The sequence below is a fragment of the Saccopteryx leptura genome, chromosome 4, assembly GCF_036850995.1.
Source record: "Saccopteryx leptura isolate mSacLep1 chromosome 4, mSacLep1_pri_phased_curated, whole genome shotgun sequence".
Classification (NCBI taxonomy): Eukaryota; Metazoa; Chordata; class Mammalia; order Chiroptera; family Emballonuridae; genus Saccopteryx; species Saccopteryx leptura.
The window spans coordinates 118,795,144-118,812,196 of NC_089506.1; the positions used below are offsets into that span (position 1 = coordinate 118,795,144).

Consider the following 17,053-nt stretch of genomic DNA (forward strand, 5'->3'; position numbering starts at 1 on the left):
TGGCTCAAATAAACTCCTATAAAACATAATCAGAGCTTCTCTGCCCACCTCCAAACAAACCCCTGTGCTCTCTCCCTCCACTGCCTGGAAGCTCTCCGTACTGTGCTTCCAATGAGGAACTTTCCACAGAGGAGCCACACCTTAGAGGACACTGCCTGCCTGGCCCCTCTGCTCCCAGAGCACACAGTGAAAGGAACGCCATATTAGAGAAGATTCAGTTGAGTGAACCTGAAGATCTATTCGGCTTTTATTAAGCAACTCATGAATCGGCAGCATCTCATCCATCAATTAGAAGACTGCTCTGAGGAGTTTTACAAGTACAAGATGAAAGGTTTTTGGTCCTGGCTAGTTAGCTCAGCCAGTTAGAGCGTCATCCTGAAATGACAAAGTTACAGGTTCAATCCCTCATTGGGACACACATGGGAAACAAGCAATGAATGCACGACTGAGTGGAACAACAAATAAATGCTTTCCTTCCTCCTGCCCCCTCTCTCCCTTTCTCTGTCTTTCTAAAAAAATCAATCAATCAACAAAAAATAAAGCCCTGGCTGGATAGCTCGGTTGGTTAGAGCATCGTCCCAAAGTACAAAGGTTGCCGGTTTGATCCCTGGTCAGGGCATATTCAGGAACAGCTTGATGTTTCTGTCTCTCTTGCTGTCTCTCTAAAAAAAAGAAAAAGAAAGAAAAGAAGATGGAAGGTTTTATAGGGAGAAAGAGAATGGGTCGTTTCAGGCTGGGACAGCTTCCCTGAGGGAAAGGCAGGGAGTCTTACCTGGCAGGTTGTCCCAGTAGAGCCAGAGCTCTACGTCAATCAGCTGTTCCAATTCGACTTCCCCATGCAGTGAGACACTCCTGCTTAACAGCAGGGCTGGCAGCCTCTTTGAGACTATTCTTGAGGCGGCTCTGAGGATTCTACTTATTGGTAGTGAGACCAATTGCCACCAGAGGAAAGACATGACTGACACATAAGTTAGTTGCAAGAATCACACAGGCAGTTTATTACTCACATATACTATGGCGTGCCTGGGTACAGCTTAAGGGGGCCCCATTCGCATGCTCCTCTTGGCTGTCCTTGTTCAACGTTGGAGTCTGAATGACTGACTGACTGACTGATTGACTGTGACTCAGGAGCCCCTTCTAAAAACCCTTCACATGCAGCACCTCTCACCATATGGCTATCACAAACCACATAAACATCTGGCTGTTGCCAAGGTTGACTCTTTTCACTTCTTTGCACTCTTTGTTTGGCTGTTCACCCAGCACATAAATATTTTTAATTTCACTTTGAATTCATTCCAACTATTTACAACTTTTCCTATTAATATTTCCACAACTTATTTTCCTGTGTTTATATAACACAGGTCACCTACCTTCTGCTGATCAGCCAGTGACAGATTGATTGGTTTAAAAGTTCACTCCTGGGAGAAGCTTAAACTACAATCAGGCGGTTACTAAATTTTGGTTTGGTGATGCAACCTAGCAAAAGTGACTTCTTGTCTCACAGCCTCCAGGGGCCACAGCTTTCCCCAGGCAGAGGTGTGAGGCCAGGCTCTGTGTTGTGAGCATCATACCTCCTCCTTAGTCCCCTCTCCAAATGCTGATGGAAACGTGCTTCCATCTCTGTTTCATAGAAAAAGTGAGGGTGCTAGGAGGAAGACAACCTGTGAACAGGGATAAACTGGGAAGCTCCAAGCTGAGAGTAAGTTACCTCAGAAATAAGTTCAAATGGAGGAGGTAGGCAAAGATGGGGTACAGGGCCATCTCTACCTTCAAAACCATCCCCAAATAGGGCTTAGAATATACTTTGCACATCCAAGACTGACCAAAGCCACCCGCTAATACTCTCCCAATCTCTTAGTCAGGCTGGTGACTAGGTTAGGGTCTGTATCCATGGGCTAAGACCAGGGCTTGCGGACTGTGTGTGCCCGTGGGTACTGCCCCTTTGCCCCCAACTAACCAAGAACATCAATTTACATCTGGAACTCTTTTATAGGAACGACAGTGCAACATTTCTTTACCCCTAAATTAAATGGAGGGATTTGGGGTGACTTCCTCCCCAAATGCAGAACCTGGGAAGGTCTGTGTTGAAATGTAAATGAAGGAGCCATAAATATTTTTAAAGTTGCAACACAAGTAAAAGACTGCCCCTGGACCAAAAAGATGACCTTTTATATGTAAATGAAAATGATGAACCGTTAAGGGCCAGTTATTGTCAGGGCAATAAACAGACTGACTCCCGCTGGAGGGAAGGGGTCACCTGGGTGGACCCTAGTGCATAGTAAAAAACCACCAAGGCTGAGGAAAAAAAATCAAAAGGGCAGGCTAAAGTCCTGAGGAGTTGATGAAAAACTTCTAGGGGCAGACCAGCATGTAGAAAAAGAACCAGAGTCCTGAGTCCATAACTAAAAGGTCATCTGAGATGAAAACAGAACAGGAATGTACCCTCTCAGAAAATGAACGCAGTAACTCACAGCAAACGCAGTGTTCTGCCTTAGCATCTGGCTCTGCTCCTCCAGTACTCCTCATGCTCAAACCTCACTCTTCTTTAGTTTTTGGTTTTTTTTTTTAATTTTTCTTTTACAGAGACAGAGAGAGAGTCAGAGAGAGGGATAGACAGGGACAGACAGAAAGGGAGAGAGATGAGAAGCATCAATCATTAGTTTTTTGTTGCGCATTGTGACAACTTAGTTGTTCATTGATTGCTTTCTCATATGGGCCTTGACCGCGGGCCTTCAGCAGACCGAGTAACCCCTTGCTTGAGCCAGTGACCTTGAGTCCAAGCTGGTGAGCTTTTGCTCAAACCAGATGAGCCCACGCTCAAGCCGGCAACCTCGGGGTCTCGAACCTGAGTCCTAGGCATCCCAGTCAGACGCTCTATCCACTGCACCACCGCCTGGTCAAGCTCGCTCTTCTTTAGTTTTTTAAAAAAATCTTTTTATTTTTATTGATTTTAGAGAGACAGGAAAGGGGAGAGAACGGATAGAGACATCAATTTGTTGTTCCTCTCGTTTATGCCGTCATTGGTTGCTTGTTTTATGTGCCCTAAGGCTCAAACCCGCAACATCAGCTTGTCAGGATGATGCTCTATTCCACTGAGCTACTGGTCAGGGCAAACCTAGCTCTTCCTTTCCAAGAAGGTGTTTAATGGTAGATTTATTGATTGTGAAACTATGTTGAATTTTACTTTAAAATTCCCAGCACCTGGCATATATTAAGTGCTCAGTGATAAAAAACAAAAAACAAAACCATAGATTCTTTTTTCTTTGTATTTTTCTGAAGCTGGAAACGGGGAGAGACAGTCAAACAGACTCCTGCATGCTCCCGACCGGGATCCACCCGGCACGCCCACCAGGGGCGATGCTCTGCCCCTCCGGGGCGTTGCTCTGTTGCGACCAGAGCCACTCTAGCGCCTGGGGCAGAGGCCAAGGAGCCATCCCCAGTGCCCGGGCCATCTTTGCTGCAATGGAGCCTCAGCTGCGGGAGGGGAAGAGAGAGACAGAGAGGAAGGAGAGGGGGAGGGGTGAAGAAGCAGATGGGCACTTCTTCTGTGTGCCCTGGCCGGGAATCGAACCCGGGACTTCTGCACGCCAGGCCGACGCTCTACCACTGAGCCAACTGGCCAGGGCCAAAACCATAGATTCTTTGCTTCTGCTTTCCCTCTGCTCATTCATTCACATCCACCAAATATTTATTGAGATCTACTATGTGTCAGGCAGTATCATGGGTCTGGTCCCTGATCTCTTGAAGTCTGCAGTCTATAGGGCAAGAATGAACATGAACAAATGGTCAACCAACTATATACATGAAAATAATTGCACATAGCATATGGAAAGATAAGAGTTGCATAAGAGGGAAAACCAACCCAGTTTCCCCTCACGGATGACATTTAAAATGAGATCTGAATAGAGAGACTCAGCCAGGAAAAACAGGTGCAAGGTCCTGAAGTGGAAAGTTGAGGGACTGAGAGAAGGACATAGGGAGGGAGGTTGGCAGCAAAGAAAGCAAGCAAAGAGCTTCATGCGATGCTGAGAAGTGACAGCCACAAGAGTCCCATCTCAAGGCCCTGCCCCACCTGCTGCCAGCGGATGGAAAGGAGGTTTGCATTAGGCCCACTGCTCGTCTTGCTCTGACCTTCCCCATTACCAGCCCCCATCTTTGCTTCCCAGTCTGCTCTCCTCCAGCCCCTGACCATGACTTAGCTGGCAGCCCTGCCCCTCCCTGGCATGGAAGACTGTCCAATACTGAGTGTACCATGACTTCTGCCTGGAGTCCTTAGTAATTCGTAATAGTGACTTTTTCTTTTTTTTTTTTTTTTTTTTGCAACGATCCATTGCTTATGAGTCACCAGAACCTGAAGAAATGAACAACCCCCCCACCTTTCCTGCCAAGAACTATTTAAGAGGCTTCAATCACTTCCGTCTCACAAGGAAGCTGGAAGTCAAGGCCTCTGCAGAACCAAATAGGAAGGGGCAGAGGTGAGCCGGCTGTACACAGAGGTGGAGGGGAGGGGGAAGTTGGACAGGAAATTAACTTAAGGCAAGAGGCCCAAGGTATGTGCCTTGAGAACCCAAGCCCTGAGGTCAGCTGAATTTACTATTGCAGGTGAAGAACAACCAGCTTATGTATCTTCTCCAGACAACTGAAGAAAACTCAGAGAAGGTATAAAAGAAGGAGGGACTGGCCAGGAAGCCAGAGACATCCAGGGTGGCAAAGGAAGTGACCCTTTAGGGTAAGAGCATGAACACCAACCACAGGATCAGAGGGAATAATAGTGGAGGACCTGAAACGGAATGTCCTTCTAATCACAGTAACAGGGTGGAACAGAGTGGGTTGGTCAGAGGGTGGCAGCTTACCCTCCCTGGTGGCATAACTCACATCACCTTGAGGTTAGTAGCACCCTGGAGGTGTGGAGTGTGGGGGAGCAATGCCAGGATGTGCAGGGTGCTCAGAGGTCCTGCGGAAAAGCAGATGGTGCTTCTGAAGGAGCTGAAACCAGCCAGGTACGGCAATGATGCAGATTCACAAATTGAAGCTCAAGCCTCTGTTTCCGGGCCACCAAACCGCCTATGGAGACTGTCATCAAGCTAACTTGTCATTAACCTTAGAGATGTTAGAACCTGAAAAAAAAAAACCAGTGGTCACATGAAAGAATAACATTTGTATGATGTTAGCCACTGGCAGCTATTGATTATGTGACAGAATACTGGAAACAGATCAGCAGTCCATCAACAGGAGACAGGGTAAGTAAATTATAGCACCAATTTAAGAAGTACTAGGCTTTATAGAAATAGAGGAAGAACTTTCTCTATGAACTGTAAGAAAAATATCTCCAAATTACATTTAATTTTAAAAAGAAAAAATGTGGCTCTGGCCAGGTAGATTAATTAATTAGAGCATTGTCCGATACCCCAATATTGAGAGTTCAATTCCCGGTCAGGGCGCATACAAGAATCAACCAATGAATGCATAAATAAGTGGAACAACAAATTGAAGTTTCTCTCTCTCTCACTTTTTCCCTTCCTCTCTTTCTAAAAATCAAGAAACTTTTTTAAATGATAGAAAAGAAAAAGAGAAAAATCAAAGCACAGGCATGTACAGTATGCTACCTCTGGTGTAAATAGGGAGAAGAACAGTGTTCATATTTGTGACCATGTTTATAAAAACCAACTCTGGAAGAATACACAAAAATAGAAAATAGTGGTTAGCTGGTAAGGATGGGAGAGGAATCGGGTGGAAAAAAAACAGGGAATGAGAACCTGGCCTGTGGTGGTACAGTGGATAGAGAGTCAACCTGGAATGTTGAGGTCATTGGTTCAAAACCCTGTTCAGGTTCTTAAAATGTAAAGACTTTGACTATTTTTATTAAAAAGAATAGAAGAGTTAATACATGTATAAAAAGCACACTTATTGCAAGTTATTGAATAATTTTCAGCTGTCTATTTGGTTTCACCTATAATAAACATATAAGGCAATCTAACACAAGCAGATATAAAATGTGTTTCATTTTTCTTAAAGATTAACATAATATGATTAGAAGGATAATTTCTCTAGATTTTTCCTTTCTATGCTGATATATGTTTAAATGCCATGGCTACTTTCCACAAATGATATTGTATAGGACCAAATTTTATATGAGGAGCTTGAGGTGACATCCCTCCTCTATGCCATATGATAGTATGATTACTTTGATTACCAGCTGTAATTAAACCATTGTTCTTATGCCACCTTAAATCAGCACCCTGCCCTTTAACTTGGGCGGAGCTATGAGGGCTTTAATCTATAACATTTTATGTACAGATGTATTACTTTTAAATCTATATCCTTGTAACAAATGATTTTTTTTTCTTTACTGTTATTTTTGACAATAGAGAGCCAAGCTTGAGCCTCTATGTTTAAACAATGTGGCTCATGTCCTATACATATAGGTAATCCCTCAACTCCTTCCTGTTGTATAATTTTCTAATTTCGTGCCTTCTTCCAAAGGTGCTAAGGGACCTCTATCATTAAAAGGTCCTGGAAGCTAATTAGAGTTATTAACAAAAATAAGAAAGGCGCTATTTTCCTAATGAATAGCTCCACTTAATGGAGGATTAGGGACATATGCCTAATAACTAAAATTTTCAGTTCTACTTACCAGAATTGATACCAAAGCAATCATTGCTAAAAACAGGTTAGTAGCATTTTCTTCTTTTTTAGTAGTTTGTAGCATTGTTTTACCATTAAAGGTCAGTTTTTTAAGTTGACCTCAACTTGGTATTTTAGCCTTTCAATACCAAGCAGCAGCACCTTTAAGATTCTTCTTTTGAAATTCATTTCTTCCATATCAGCAATGGGCAGATATGGAAAGAATCTATTGTTCTTATTCATGTTGTTAGTTTAATTCTGCGAGCAGGACTCCAAAGGACTTCACCGAATTCTGCAATGACACAAGCAAACCCTTTTCCCCAATGTTGTACTACACTAGGTACCTATTGATCCAACTCACTTTTATAATGCACAGGTTGATTAATCTTAGAACTGTTATTTTTAGTCCAATGTCTGTCTGCAGCTGTCAAATTATCTTCTCCTGCCCTGGCCGGTTGGCTCAGTGGTAGAGCGTCGGCCTGGCGTGCAGAAGTCCCGGGTTCGATTCCCGGTCAGGGCACACAGGAGAAGCACCCATCTGCTTCTCCACCCCTCCCCCTCTCCTTTCTCTTTGTCTCTCTCTTCCCCTCCCGCAGCCAAGGCTCCATTGGAGCAAAGATGGCCCGGGCGCTGGGGATGGCTCTGTGGCCTCTGCCTCAGGCGCTAGAGTGGCTCTGGTCCCAGCATAGCGACGCCCAGGATGGGCAGAGCATCGCCCCCTGGTGGGCGTGCCGGGTGGATCCCGGTCGGGCGCATGAGGGAGTCTGTCTGACTGTCTCTCCCCGTTTCCAGCTGCAGAAAAATACAAAAAAAAAATATTATCTTCTCCTGTATTTAAGAAATTTAAAGTAAATAAATCTTTGTTTTGTGTAACATAATTCTAGGGGATAATCTCTTTTCTTCTCTCTGCTTTTTGTTTAAGTAACATATTTTTCAGAGTGCAATTACTACGTTCAATAATTGCTTGTCCTTGTGGATTATATTGAATTCCAGTAGTATGTTTAATATTCTAAAATGCTAAGAATTGTTAAAATTTAGCAGAAGTATAGGTCAGACTATTGTCAGATTTAATTGCTTTAGGAATGCATATAACATTAAAAGCTTCAGTAAGATGTTGAATGACACAGTCAGCCTTTTCTCTAGGCATAGGTATGGCCTATTGAAAGGAAGATTAAATATTAATAGAACAGTATACATAGGATAGTTTTCTAAAAGAAGAAATATGAGTAATATCTATTTGCTATAGGTTATTACTGTGTTGCCCTCTAGAATTCATTCCTCTCGGTAATGGAGGAGCATTTATAATACTATATTGAGGAGAGTTTTCAACATTACTCCGAGATTCTTGCCTAGTTATTTTAAATTTTTGTATTAAACCTTTTTTATTTGTTTGAGTCTTTGTATGAAATTTAGTAGCTATTTCTATTGATTTAATGAGTAATTGATTAATTTTATTATTTATAGTAGACATAGGTCCTGGTAAAGCTGTTTGAGAACAAATGTGAGTTATATAGACAGGCAAATTTTGTTCCTACAATAAAAGTTGTAACTTTTGAAACAATTTGTGCAATCTAGAACTATTATTTAAAATATAAACAGTTTCTATAAGTTTAATTGTATGTTCTACATATTGTGAATTAGTAACAATGTTAATAGGATAGGATGTTTGAATTTTGTCTTCAACTACAATTAAACTACATTGATTTAAGGTTTCAGAAGCATTTTTAAGGATGACTGAAAGTTCAGTATTATTTTTTCAAGTTATTAATATGTCATTTATATAATGGATTATTAAAGATTGAGGATTTTTTTTTTTTTTTGCATTTTTCTGAAGCTGGAAACGGGGAGAGACAGTCAGACAGACTCCCGCATGCGCCCCACCGGGATCCACCCGGCATGCCCACCAGGGGCGATGCTCTGCCCACCAGGGGACGATGCTCTGTCCCTCCAGGGCGTTGCTCTGCTGCAACCAGAGCCACTCTAGCACCTGGGGCAGAGGCCAAGGAGCCATCCCCAGCGCCCGGGCCATCTTTTACTCCAATGGAGCCTTGGCTGCGGGAGGGGAAGAGAGAGACAGAGAGGAAGGAGGGGGGGTGGAGAAGCAAATGGGCGCTTCTCCTATGTGCCCTGGCCGGGAATCGAACCCGGGTCCCCCGCGTGCCAGGCCAACGCTCTACCGCTGAGCCAACCGGCCAGGGCTGATTGAGGATATTTTTAATGAATTTTTTCTAAAGGTTGATTTACATAATGTTGATACAGTGTTGGGCTATTCAACATTGATTATTTAAGTAATATAAACTTAGTAAGAATAATTAGTTCTGCTTATTGTTATAGACACAACAGCTAGTATTGTTAGAAGCAGAGTCAAAGATGTTTTTTGAAGTCTTAGTCTTAATTAAAAAAATTTTTGGCCCTGGCCGGTTGGCTCAGTGGTAGAGCATCGGCCTGGCGTGCGGGGGACCCGGGTTCGATTCCCTGCCAGGACACATAGGAGAAGCGCCCATTTGCTTCTCCACCCCGCCCCCCTCCTTCCTCTCTGTCTCTCTCTTCCCCTCCTGCAGCCAAGGATCCATTGGAGCAAAGATGGCTCCTTGGCCTCTGCCCCAGGTGCTAGAGTGGCTCTGGTCGCGGCAGAGCAACGCCCCGGAGGGGCAGAGCATCGCCCCTGGTGGGCAGAGCGTTGCCCCTGGTGGGTATGCCGGGTGGATTCCAGTTGGGCGCATGCGGGAGTCTGTCTGACTGTCTCTCCCCGTTTCCAGCTTCAGAAAAAAAATAAAATTGAAATAAAATTAAAAAAAAAATTTTTTTTGCCTCCTGAGTAAGTTTATTTAATTGTCAAATTTCCCTTTTTTCTATTTCCAACTTATGCCAAGGCTTCAATTTTCGGGAAGGTATCTACTGGTCTCCTGTATCTGTGGAGATAAGAGCAAATCCTCACCCCTACATTTTGCCTACATTGCTGTTATAAATTAGCAAACTGTCTATCTAAAAAGTTTATGTTGTGTAATATTAATAAGAGGGTTAGCATTAGTATTTTTATTAGCTTGAATACAAGCTTGATTCTCCTACTAAGTCATAAATTGTAACTCTTTTGCTTTTGAAAGGACAGTCTAAGCTAATATTTCTAAATTTTTTGAAATAAAACATTCAGAGTCCATGAAGGAGGATAGCAGTTCCTGTGTATAAAGACAGCTTTATACTGGGAGCAAGTCGTTTTTAACTCTTTAAGAGCTTTGACAGAAATTTGGTCATAGTGAGTATAAAAAACTTCCTGTCAGAAAGTTTAGACTGTAATTTTAAAAGTTGCTCTTTTAATTATTTATAAGATAAATGTTTTTCATTATTAGAGGCCAAATGACCCTTGTTATTTTCCTATTGTAAAAATATTTTAGAGCTTTGTTAGGGACTTTCCCTAAGCTATGCAGTTTAGTGACTACTGCCTAAGTGGGCTAAAAAGAAAACAAATGTTGCTTAGTAATAACAGATGCATTAGCTTCTGTATCTAAAAGTCTTTTGTATTGTTAAGTCTATTATAGGGCATCAGAGGAACTAAATTCCCGCTTTCCTCAGTGCCTCCTTTTTCAGGATGTTGCCTTACAAGCAGCCAACTGTCTGAAGCAGCTTGAGATAAATTCTTAAAATGTCTTAATTTTACTTAATTCCTTAGTTTTACAAATTTTAGCATATTTTACACACAAACAAGACAATTTTCAACACAGAAACACAAGTATAACATAATTGTAATTAATCCTAATATTTGAATTCTTATTTGATTTCAAACTTTGAATATACCTTACAATTTATTAACCAAATTAGCAAGTCTTAAGAATCCATATTCTATTCAATTTAAATTTAAATGAGTGCTCCTTATAATTTCTAATTTTAAAGCAAAAAATATAAGGATGAAACTATTTTTTCAATAGAAAAGCTGGCATTTTTAATTTTTGTATGTAAACACTTAATTCAGGCCTTAAAAAATCACATTTTAGACAACATTAAACAAAAACTAAACAGAAATTAGAATCAGACAAACCAGACCAGACAAACCAAAGAGAAACCCGGGATTTCAGAGCACAGTCAGACTAGAAAGATGCCTGCCTGATTTTAATCAGGGCATTTTCTGACAGAGGGACTGACAATGGATGAGACTAAACAAAATTTCCCCAAGAAAATTCTCTTGGCAGCTGCTGGGATATTTTCTATAGTCAGATCTAACACATGTCCCCCACCTCAGTTTTCAGACAAAGAATAAGAAAGAAATGATAGTTCAGAGGACCATAGCTAAAACACCAAAGAAAATCAGTATTTATTTATTTTATTATTACAAAGACTAGAGAATTCTAAGGACTTCATGATTCTTCTATATGTCCTAATTCTAATTGAATTTGTACCAACTGATTTAAAACTGAAAGCTTTTCTTCCTTGTGTCTAACTCCAGTGATCTTCATCCAGGCTTTAAGACAAGTGATCTAATTTGAGCTATAATAGCATCAGTATAACCAGTTTGTTGTCCCACAGCTGCATAAGTGCCAATGCTGATGAACATTTCAAAAGTAGCTCCTGGGGGATTATTTCTGGCATTCATGCGAGATATGTGAAGAGCCTCCTCTCTCCACCAAGATTTTAATTGTAAATATTGTCCTGGTTCCAAAACCATACTAGCAAGTAAATCCCAATCCAAAGGAATCATTAAATGATTCCTTAATCATTAAATCATCATTACAATAGGAATAGATAAGACTTTGAACATATGAGGATTGAGGTTCATATGTAGCAACAGATTGTTTGACTAGCTTTAAGAAAGTAAATTCGGGCCCTGGCCGGTTGGCTCAGCGGTAGAGCGTCGGCCTAGCGTGCGGAGGACCCGGGTTCGATTCCCGGCCAGGGCACATAGGAGAAGCGCCCATTTGCTTCTCCACCCCTCCGCCGCACTTTCCTCTCTGTCTCTCTCTTCCCCTCCCGCAGCCAAGGCTCCATTGGAGCAAAGATGGCCCGGGCGCTGGGCATGGCTCTGTGGCCTCTGCCTCAGGCGCTAGAGTGGCTCTGGTCCCAATATGGCGACGCCCAGGATGGGCAGAGCATCGCCCCCTGGGGGGCAGAGCACCTCCCCTGGTGGGCGTGCCGGGTGGATCCCGGTCGGGCGCATGCGGGAGTCTGTCTGACTGTCTCTCCCTGTTTCAAGCTTCAGAAAAATGAAAAAAAAATAAAATAAAATAAAAAAAATAATAAAAAAAAAAAAAAAAAAAAAGAAAGTAAATTCAATTTGGTCAAATTGGATATTATGCCCTCCCCCAGGATCTGGAGCATTAAGAGGAAAAGGCTGTTGAATAATTGGAAAAATAGATGCAGAAAAATTACTAGAATTAGATTCTAAATCATCATAATGCACAAGCATCTGTTGCATTTCAGAGATTTCAGGGAATTGAAAAATCCTTCCCCTGCCAGTACTAATTAATTCTTGACCTTGAATTGGAGGAGCCGTAGGCTCACATATATCTTGCTTTTGAACAGGATAAGCAGTTTACTGATTTCCAATCTCCTGTTGTTCCAGTGTAAATTGTAGTTTACTTAATAAATGTTTTAGACAGGCAACATCATCCATAGGGGCTCCCTCATTTTTTAAGAAAGAGGGATGAAAGCCTGTGGACGGCTGAATTTCATTAACATTATCAGTAACTTCAGAAGCAGAGACAGTATTGTCCAAGTCATTATTCTGTTCATTCTGTGCTGAATCAAATTCTTCAGGCTCATTATAAATAACCTCACTCAAGTCTTTAACAGAATCTCCATCTGATTGCAAAGGGCTAAGGTCTGTAGCAATAAGATTATAAGCAGCCCACATTTCAGCATCGAGTGGATCTGCGTGCTGATGAACACAGCGTAAAGATTTTCCTACTTGTTGCCAAACATTCAAATTCAATTGATTATGATGCTCAGGAGTATACCAATAACAATGTTTCTGAATAGCATTTAAAAAATGTAACAAAACTTTGTTTTTTATCTGAATCCCAGACCCTTTTAAAAGGGATTTTAAAACTTGTACATCATTGTCCAATAATGAATGGGAATATCCCATGACTTTGCTAGTTTTCCAAAAGTTTCACGTACATAGCATGTCCAACTTACCCTTTCGGGGTTCCGATGTTCCTAATCTCTTCTTAAGGCCCCATGTTGGGCGCCAAATGTTGTTATGAGTTGGGGGTGCAGATAGAGAGATCAGCAGACGAAATCATTATGGACTAGCAAAGGACCACTGCTCGCTCAGGCAAATGGCCCCGAGTTCACACTGTGTCCTATTTTTATTCACAAGACTTCAAAAAGCTTGTTTACTGAGAAATTGGCATAACATCAAGTGTAACTTTTACTTAAAGATACATGGAATATACGTGCATGATAGCTTAATAACAATATAATATCAAAAGTCATTAATTGCTATTGCTTCTATGGTTCCCACAACATTCCTCTCTTTATCTCACGGGATAACCTTGAAAGAAACAGAAATCTTATGAGAATGTTTTACTGAGAAAAAAGCCCAGCAACTGCCTTCAGTCACATAGACCTGTTTCAGTGACCCGCCTTCAAGTCACAAAACAATTCTCTTGGCAAAACATTCTTTTCTTGTTGGCTGTGTTTTCATCCAAGGCCGTGCAATGGATTATTCCACTACAGAGGCCTGCAAAAGATCAGGCTCAGTCCCATCTACATTTTCGGACAAACTAGGGCCAAACACCTGTTGTTGGTTCTATTGTGTAAACTTCTATCTGCAACCCTGATCTGTTCACTGGAGAATGTTCATAAAGGTGTGGGAAAATCAAATGCAAAGTGGTTCTCAAAGCCTAGGCCCAGGTCTGGACTTATCAGCATCACCTTTAAACTAATTAGAGATGTACAATCTTAAACTCTTCCCAGACCTACTGACTAGGAACTCTGGGGTGATGCCCAGGTGTCTGTGCTTCAAGGACCCCCCCCCCCCCCGAGAACTCTGATGCATGCTCATGACTGTGAACCATTACATGTCCTAGCCTGTATACCACCTTCCTATAAATATCTAGGTCGAGGGATGGAATTGGTAGAGGGAGAAAAGAGAGGCATTTTAGAAGATGGAGAGGGTCTAAGACATGTCCTAACGGCCACAAAGTCTCAAGAATAAGTGCAAACATAGTGCTAGTGTCCGCTGCTATGTTAGACAAACCTGGCAGGTGATGAGGGAGAGTCAGCTGTTGCACCATGCTTGCAGACAGCTCATGAACACCCCGTGGGCCACGCTGGGAGGGGCACTGAGCAGAGTGTGGTATAGTCCATGCTTAGCAGTGTGGCTCTCTGTCAGTTAAAGGCCCACTAGAAACATTGTTCCAGATCACAAACAAAGCAGGCCCAAGAGGTGCCTACAATCACTCACTGTAAAATGTCTCTAAGCACCTAACAGGTGTTTGTGTACTCAGTACAGATTCTACACAGTGAGGTAGGAATCAGCAGAGTGTGATGCAGCTGACTTTGGGAAGTGGGAACTAGTTGAAACAGCTTTTCCAGGTGCCTGTGGGAGATTAAGGAAGAACAGAGTCTGACAGACAAAGAAAGGGCTCTGGGGATCAAATTGTGGCTCAGTCTGCCCAGCACTGTTCACAGGGCCCAGGCCTCTTGCTGGAGCTCTTAGACAAATGGGCCATTCTCCAGTGGCCTGAACAGGCCTCCACTCACTGGTCACCTTTTGATCTTTTGCCCATTATGTCTCATCTGTTTTTTCATATGAGTGACGCAGGTGTGGGGACAGAGCGTGAGAGCCTAGGAAAAGGTTTAGAGAGGCCAGGATGTGAAGAATTCTGGATGGAGACAGAAACACTTTTTCTGGTTTGTTTGAGGGCAGTATCAGAAGGAGCAAACCCAGGGCGCAGCTGGACAGCAGTACTTGTTGGGGACCTCAAGCAGGTGTGGACACATGACAGAGGAGAACTTCTGGAGAGCTTGGGCCTTGACCCTATGATGGAAGCTATTTCCCTTCTGAGGGATTGCAACTTCTCTACCTCTACTAGTTTGCTGGAACTGCTGCACAAAATACCACAGACTGGGTGGTTTAAACAACAGAAACTTATCTCTCACAGTTCTGGAGGTGAAAAATTCAAAACCAAAGGGTTTACCAGTTTGGTTTCTCCTGAGGCCTCTCTCTATGGCTTAGAGATGGCGCCTTCCCTCTGGGTCCTCACTGAGCTATCCTCTGTGCACGTGCACCCGGTGTCTGTGTCCAAATGTCCAAATGTCTTCTGTTCTCATAAGGACAGATATCAGATCAGGTGGGGACTCATCTTAAAAGCCTCATTTTAATTGAATTTTCTCTTTAATGGTTTAATCTCCGATTACAGTCGCTGTCTAAAGTGCTGAGGAGGCCCTGGCCGGTTGGCTCAGTGGTAGAGCGTCGGCCTGGCGTGCAGAGGTCCCGGGTTCGATTCCCGGCCAGGGCACACAGGAGAAGCGCCCATCTGCTTCTCCACCCCTCCCCCTCTCCTTCCTCTCTGTCTCTCTCTTCCCCTCCCGCAGCGAGGCTCCACTGGAGCAAGGATGGCCCGGGCGCTGGGGATGGCTTCTTGGCCTCTGCCCCAGGCGCTAGAGTGGCTCTGGTCGCAGCAAAGCGATGCCCTGGAGGGGCAGAGCATCGCCCCCTGGTGGGCAGAGCTTCGCCCCCTGGTGGGCGTGCCGGGTGGATCCCAGTCGGGCACATGAGGGAGTCTGTCTGACTGTCTCTCCCCGTTTCCAGCTTCAGAAAAATACAAAAAAAAAATAAAAAATAAAAAAATAAATAAATAAAGTGCTGAGGATTAGGGGTTTCAATGTATCAGCCTGAGGGGTACAGCACAAACCAAGTAAGGAGCACTAACCCTAGCTAAAGGGAGTGATTGTGGAGAGAATGCAGAGATGGGTTAGAATCAACAAATAAGTTTAGATTCAAATTGCTCCCACAAGGTTTCAGAAAGTTCCATCTTTTCCTTTGTGAATATAAAAAAAAATCAGTTCTCCATGTAGAAACCATTTACTGTGCACCACTCTGGGCCATGCGTTGGGAAGGTAAAACCATAAAAGATGAGAGACCAGGCCTCAGCACAGTGCAGGTATCGTCTGACCTAATCAAGAAATATTTGTTAAGTGGCAGACATTAAGGAAATCCCAGGCCCTGGCCCGGTAGCTCAGTTGGCTAGGGCCTTGTCCACATTGAGCCAAGGTTGTGGGTTCAATCTCCGGTTGGGGCACATACAAGAAGCAACCAATGAATACATAACTAAAGTGTAAAAACAAGTTGATGTTTCTCTCTCCTTCCCTCTTCCTCTCTCTCTAAAAAGTCAATAAATTAAAATAATAATAATAATAATAAAAAAAGGAATACAAGACAGACTTGATGCCAGTCTTGAAAGAGCTTGTACTTTTTGTTGGGGAGGGCACACAAGTTCCTATGAGACAACAGGAACACCATAGGCAATACATACCTGCGTCTAAATTGTGTGGCACAGACTTCAATTGCTGTTGGAATTCGGAATGAGGAAGATCAATGAGGCAGCGGGGAGACAACAGATAAATCACTTAGACTGAAGTATTCATTAGTCTGAGCCACTGTTATACTACAGTTTTTTCTGTTTCAGACAGTAAAAGCTGATCGGAAAGCCTTAATCACATGGACACCTCAAGATCACTAGTTTCATTTCAAGTTTCTAAAATCACAAGACGACTGTGGGTCTTGCTCTGCTCACCATAGTCCCAACCACCACCCACCACAAAATACGAACTGAAAACTCTCTCCACTCAGTTTTCCACCCCTGGGGGTGAGTGAGAAAATGGATTCCCCATCCCCTCTGCAGACATGGATGACAGAGCACTTTCAAGAGGACAGGGCAGCTTGACCAGGCAGTAGCACAGTGGTTAGAGTGTTGGACTGGTATGCAGAGGACCCAGGTTTGAAACTCCGAGGTCGCTGGCTTGAACGTGAGCTCACCAGCTTGAACACGGGGTCACTGGCTTGAGCGTGGGACCATAGACATGACCCCATGGTCACTGGCTTGAGTCCAAAGGTCGCTGGCTTGAGCAAGGGGTTACTCGCTCTGCTGGAGCCCCCCATTCAAGGCACATATGAGAAAGCAATCAATGAACAACTAAGGTGCCGCAACAAAGAATTGATGCTTCTCATCTCTTTCCTTTCCTGTCTGTTCCTATCTGTTCCTCTCTCTGACTCTCTCTGTCTCTGTCAAAAAAAAAAAAAAAAAAAGAGGACAGGACAATGGAGCTCACACCTGCATCCCATTCCCACCTTACTCCAGGTCTCTCAACCCTCTGGCAGCATTCAATTGCTGGTCATGATCCCCTGGTTGGTTTAGGAGGCACAGGGCATCAGCTGACAGAATGTGGGAAGGGAAGGAAGGAGGAAGAAAGAGGAAGGAGCCTATAGAAC

At 43.1% G+C, this 17,053-nt stretch overlaps 1 long non-coding RNA gene across 2 annotated transcripts in view; it reads right to left on the bottom strand.

Moving 5' to 3' along the window:
- Positions 1 to 229: 229 nt before the first annotated feature.
- LOC136402986 (uncharacterized) overlaps positions 230 to 17,053 on the bottom strand; it is a 34,232-nt gene continuing 17,408 nt past the window's right edge. The window contains exons 5-7 of one of the 2 annotated variants that reach the window (XR_010751060.1): positions 4,881 to 5,117; positions 773 to 3,755; positions 230 to 662 (exon numbers count right to left, since the gene is read on the bottom strand). This is a non-coding gene — a long non-coding RNA (uncharacterized lncRNA). The remainder of the gene's footprint in view (positions 663 to 772; positions 3,756 to 4,880; positions 5,118 to 17,053) is intronic. The other variant, XR_010751061.1, reaches the window with a different exon arrangement.